Genomic DNA, 6,408 nt, shown 5'->3' with positions numbered 1-6,408 from the left:
ACACTGTCAAGTGCTTTGAATACTACCATGGCAGACAAGCGCTGTATTAGTGCTAGCCATTTTTCAGATTATTTCTAAATTGTTGAATTTTATCACATGCAAAAAAAACCAAAAAAAAACCCAATCCTCAATATGACTTTAGCTTTATATTAAATTTCCCCGCTGTGGGATTAATAAATGTTTAATCTATCTATCTATCCATCTATCTATAGTTGGGTTTCCATTACAGTTTTTCACAAAATAAAAGCGATATTTCTAAAATTTCAACAAAGTATATTTGCGCTTTGAACATGTTTCCATTGAAGGTTGTTCTGTATCATCCCGCAAGATTTCACTGCATCTCCCTCATTTCCTCTTCTATCTCCTTCTAACACTCTGCATTCCTCTGCTGTGTGCTGTCTAGTATGGCAGTGGTGTTTTTCTCAAGAATAATGGCAAGAAAAGCCTCAGTCTCATCTTCTGTCCACACGTACCGTGCCATGTTTACTCCGAGAGAACTGGTCATGTGACCAGGTACGTCACGTCCGTTGACGTATAATTGCGGAAAAAGTGTTTCCATTGCGCTTTTGCGATATTTTTCAATATCGAAACGTCTGAAAAACCACCTCATGAGAGCGAAAAAACTTTTTAGCGTTATTTTAGTCCTTTTTCGAAATTCAGGTGTTTCCATTACCAGTTTTTTTATTGCACTATTTACATTTTGCGCATATCTAAGGGTAACGGAAGCGCAGCTTATATCTGCCATCGACCACTACTATGGAGCAGTTCTAGCGAAGTAAAGGGTGCATTCCAATAATTCCAAAAAATACCCACATTAACATACGATAGTTTGCCAGAAAATGTTGTGCTATGTCCTAATGCATTGCATGTCAAATTTAGTACACCAAAATTACGAGGACGCTCTACTACATCCGCTTGCATGCTGTTCTGGCCATTCTGACCCACAATCCTGAAATATGGCACATAAGTTGCAGTGTTTTGCATGATTAGAAACAAGTTTTAGTCATCGGGAGTGTGCAGACAAATCACAGCTCATTTCACACTACAGACTGCAACATTAAGACGAAGCAGTATGTCTCAACTGTTCACATACTGCATGAAACCGTATATTTTACTGAAAGGACAAAGAATGCAACTTGGAATGCAGCCATAAATCTGACACAAGCCAAAACATGCTACGCTGTAAACTACATGTGCTTCCTTCCTCGCTGCCAGAGAAGATGATTCTGATGAATCACCTTGTCCTTACTCCTTCAGCCAGAAAGTATAGTCCTGACACAAAGACACAGGTCAGAGGTCAGGGGTACGTTTCGAAAGCCAGGACACGTTGATAGAGCATCATGAAGCGGACGGATGCTGAGGAACAGTCATCCTCCTTCAATCATGTAGGAAGCCAAAGAAGGTGGTCGCGACTAATTTGAGTTAATGGAGACCAATAAAGGACCAAGCTAAAACGTTCTGACCTCAACCGCTTCATGCAGATCTGTGTCTTCAGAAATGGAGCTCGGAAATAGTCAAACTGTTGCTTGAGCTTCACTGGTTGAGACATGCTCAGAAACAGATCTGCAGTGATCCTTTGGGTTTCTGACTGATCATTCATCTAACTTCTGGTACGCACAGGTTGAAGCGTGTGAACGTTTCGCAACAAGCGATGCCTCATGGAAGAGACCTTTAAGTAACCCACAGTTGGCTTTAGAGTAGTTCTTCTTTTGCCAACCCTCCAATTTAGCCGTCAATCATCAATTTAAGCTGACTAATGCTCCATTTCCCAAAACATCAGCACTGTCAGGTTTCAGTCACGTGGAATTTGACATTTTTCTCCACCTAACATTTGTCATCTTGAGGGTTTATTTATTTATGCTTTAGCTTCCCTAAAGTGAGTCTCAGTATTTTTTACATGGCAAATGAAACCGTGTTGAAAATAAAGACATTTCTAGTGAAAGGAATGCTTAATTAAAAGTTTTAAAAAAAAGCGTTTTATTTCTCGTCCTCCTACTGTTTTTTGCCCCACTTGGAGTCATTCTGAAGGAGTTTGGTAGGTGGATCAAACGTTTCTACAGATTTATCTTTTAAAATTAGTCTTTGGATATCAAAAAAAAATCTATAAAAACACAACAGGATGTAATTTTAATGGAGAAAAAACATTCAGAAGCAGCAACTTGATGCAAGAAGAGTCTCAAGCAGGGGTGTCAAACTCCTTCAGCCCAATTTGATCTCAAGTGATCCGGGCCAGTAAAATGGCAGCATTATTAACCTATAAATAACCACAACTCCAAATTTTTCAAATCCAGGCAAAGAACACAAAAAAAACAACAAAAAAAGACAAATTTTAACAAAAATGAGACAGAATGAGAAAAGTGAGAAACAAAATGACAAAAAATGAGACATGAAGCAAAACAAAAGAGACAAAAAACAGACAAAAAGCTACAAAGGGACAAAACAATGTAAAAAACAACAGAAACAAGACAAAAAAATGACCAAAAAATTAAACGAAATGACAAAAACAACACAAAACAAAAAATAAAGCAAAAAATGACAAAAATTAAACAAACAACACAAAACAAAAATGAGACAAATGATACGAAACAAAGATACAAAAATAGACAAAAATGTTATAAAGTGACAAAAAAATTGACGAACAAAACAAAAAATTACAAAAGCGTGAAACAAAACAACAAAAACAACAGACAAAACAATGAATAAAGCAAAACACAAAATGACAAAAATGAGACAAAAAGGAAACACAAAATGACAAAAATATGAGACAAATGACATGAAGTAAAACAAAAAATGGGACACAAAAAATCAGACAAAAAAGTTACAAAGGGACAAAACAATGAGCAAATGACAGAAACAAGACAAAAAAGAAACAAAACGACACAAAACAACAAATAAATGATAAAAATGTTACAAAATGACAAAAATGAGACAAAAAGGAAAAACAAAACAACAAAAATTAGATAAATGACATGAAGTAAAACAAAAAATGGGACACAAAAAAATCAGACAAAAAAGTTACAAAGGGACAAAACAATGGACAAATGACAGAAACAAGACAAAAAAAGACAAAACAGAAACAAAATGACACAAAACAACAAATAAATGATAAAAATATTACAAAATGACAAAAAAATGGACCAAAGTGACAAAAATGACAAATGCATGCAAAACATAAAAACATGAGACAAAACAATGAATAAAGCAAAACACAAAATGACAAAAACGAGAAACAAAACAACAAATACATGAGACAAACTATAAAAGCCAGACAAAAAAAACAAGATAAAATATTACAAAAATGAGACACAAAATGACAAAATGAGCAATCTAATATTTTACCTTATGATCCAAACAACTTGTCATGGTCTAGAAATGATTTTAAATTTATAGTTTTACTAATTTACAATCTGCAGTTAATGTCTTCTCTGGAATTTTTACTCTTTCAGGGCCCTCTTTTCTGGACCCTCTGGAGGACCACTTTTGGCCCACGGGCCCCATGTTGGACACCCCTGGTCTAGACAGTATATAGTGGAGAAACAGCTATACCTCGGGTGCTAACGGTTAATTCTAGGGCACTGTCACTGACACCCTTAGAGAGGTGATACAGGATGCTCACTGCAGCCTCGTCCATTTGAACACGCCTCGATTTTCCCTCTTTCTCTCTCGACGATGAGCAGCTTGCCTCATTCATTTGATGGGAACTTATAGATGTATGCATTTAGCATTCTCTTACACCATCAGCATCAAACGTACACACGCCCACGCTCAGGCCCTGCACACGCAGCACATGCATGCATGCACAAAGAGATTCCACATGCTGAGGCCTCACTCTGGTAAAAAAAAACAAACAAAAAAAACACACACACACACATAGCTCTGCTGCACATACATCACACAGAGGGGCAGGGATATAAGTAATTTAGCACAGTGTGACACTTTCACGGTCTAATTAGCCCCAGTGTTGCAGTAAACACGTCCCAATGACCCTCCAGTTCCGGTTACTCATCAAGTATAGATGGAGTCGAAGATGGCCATCCTCTCTCATCCGTCAGGACCCGACTCGTCACAGCGGTGGCTCCCCAGAACCATCCAGAACCTCAGATACAACAAGCAGTGTCACACAATTCAAACAAGGAACCCCCACCCTCCCCCTCCCCTCCCTTTGCTGTTATGTGTTCTATCATTCATACGTGCTTTGATGTGCACGCTGACAGGAGGCAGATTGAAGCAAAGCTCTGGAGAGATGCTGCACGGCTCACAGAGAGGAAGACAGCCCCTGTTGCTTGCTTGGTTTGCTGCTGTTTCTGCCTTTGACGCGGTGATGGGGATTTTCCTCTTTCTCTCCCTCTCCCTAGGTTCGTCGCTCTGTTGCGGTAGCAGACGTGGCCAGCGAGCTGTGATCAAACTGTGCCTTCATTCCTCCTCTCTCTCATCAGCTGGAAAGCTTCAGCAGCAGGGTGCCCCAGATTAACAGACTACCTCCCTCCTCCCATCTACAGGCTGCTTCCTGCCTGCTGTGGAGTTATACTGACACCTTCTGGCCAAAGAACAGGAAGGAACTGCAGCATACAGGTACAGGGAGATGTGGTCTGAGGCGTCCATACAGAACTCACCACCGTCTCTGATGTGATTGTAGTCTACACCCAGAAGACATTTTCACTGGGCTCACTTCATTTTCTAATGTGTGAATCTGTTTTTCCACGTCCCCAGAATTTTTAACCCTCTTGTCTTCATATTGTTTCCTTGTCTGCAAAAACATAAAATAAAATTGCCCAAATTTCAGAAAATTTGCAAAACCTTCAGGAAGAAAATTCTAATAATTCCTTCAATGTTTGCCTTAAATGTTTAATTTATAAAAAATCCCCAAAATTTGGGACAAGATTCTTGTAAATATTTTCAAAAAATGAGCAAAAATCCTCCAAAAAATCCTAAAAATATCTAAAGTGATTACACATGTATCAGTAAAACTTCTAATATTTTCTTTAAGAACATTCACAAAAAAAAAGCAACCAAAATCCAGTGAAATTCGCTGGATTTTGGTTGATTTTTTTGTGAATGTTCTTAACATTTCTTTTTTTTTTTTCCACCAAAAAATGTTCAAAACGTGGACATCAGAAGTTTCACTTTGAAAATATCTGTTTTTTCCACATTTTCAAACTTCAAAATGGGTCAATTTGACCCGCAGGACGACACGAGGGTTAAAGAAGTCGGACGTCGGTTATTTCTACACAAAGCTCCCTCTGACTAGAATAGCTTCAGGTCATCTTCACTTTACAGGATATGTGCAATAACAGCAGAGAGATATTTGCAATATAATCATGTGTAAATGTTAATTAATTACTCCTTGGTAGCTGCCTTGGTCCCCCAGTTTTTGTCTGTTATGTGCGCTACGTGTTATCGATTGTTGTTTTTCTTTTTTGTATGTCTTTGTTCAGTTATAGTTTTTATATCAAGATTAATTTCTTTACCTCTGATCGGCCAATCGGACTCGAGATGGAAATTAGCTGCACGGCTACAATCTCTCATACTTACATGGAAATGTACATTCATATGAACTGTCCCATTTTTAAAAAGAAACTAATTTTGCATATTTAGTTCATTGGTGCTTCGAATTACTGCAAAATCAAACCGCTTAAGATGCTGAAGCTTTCATGAGTCGTGTTTGCTTTTCTTTTCTGGTCCAGCTTCATTTCTGACTCCTCATCAAACAGAAAACACTCACAAGTTAAAATGTGGAGAAAACTTTTGCAAACTTAAAACGGTGCCAGATGATGAATGACTAATTACATTCCAGCCTTACAACTTGTGTGTGCTACAAGTTAAAACTAAATAAGCTTTAAATATATTGTGTATTTAGATACAGTGGGTGTGGGATTTACAGACATACTGTTTCTGGCTGAGTGCAAACATTGTAAGGAGTTATCAGCTTCTTTACTAAGCGTTAGATGATCATCATTTCTCCACTTTTGCCTCTGTACATTAAATATTATGAGATGCTACATGTCAAAGGGCTTTTCTTTCAGTAAACTCAATGTGAGATTTAGAAATGCATTCCCTTTAATAAACTTAATGCAGTGTGCTAATAGATTCCAGCACCTCATTTTTGACCCTCTGAACTTCAGACTCTGCCGCAAGTTTTGAGTAAAGAATCACTAAAATTGGAGCCTCAAGTTGCAAAAACAGAAAAAAAATCGTCCGATTTCAAATTCTCTGCAGTCCTCAAGCTGATCTTGTGTGATATGTGGTTCCATTGAAGAAACGGACCAAATCTAGGTGTAAAATTATTATATTCAGTCTAAACCTTGTTGATTCAACACGTCTCAAAATGGCCAAATCTTAAAAAAAAAATCTAAATTCTGTGCTCCCCGGCTCTTTTGGCTAAGCTGTGACCAACAGTCACGTGACTTT

General features: G+C 37.9%; 1 long non-coding RNA gene across 1 annotated transcript; it reads left to right on the top strand.

The window, feature by feature from the left end:
• The first annotated feature begins 3,991 nt into the window (after positions 1 to 3,991).
• On the top strand, positions 3,992 to 6,079 carry LOC127530268 (uncharacterized). The gene is made up of 2 exons (XR_007936727.1): positions 3,992 to 4,355; positions 4,500 to 6,079. It is a non-coding gene; the product is annotated as an uncharacterized LOC127530268 (long non-coding RNA).
• Positions 6,080 to 6,408: the final 329 nt, after the last annotated feature.

This window comes from Acanthochromis polyacanthus, chromosome 16 (assembly GCF_021347895.1).
Source record: "Acanthochromis polyacanthus isolate Apoly-LR-REF ecotype Palm Island chromosome 16, KAUST_Apoly_ChrSc, whole genome shotgun sequence".
Taxonomy (NCBI): Eukaryota; Metazoa; Chordata; class Actinopteri; family Pomacentridae; genus Acanthochromis; species Acanthochromis polyacanthus.
Note: the sequence above shows the minus strand (reverse complement) of the source record. Positions and strands in the feature narration are given on the sequence as shown.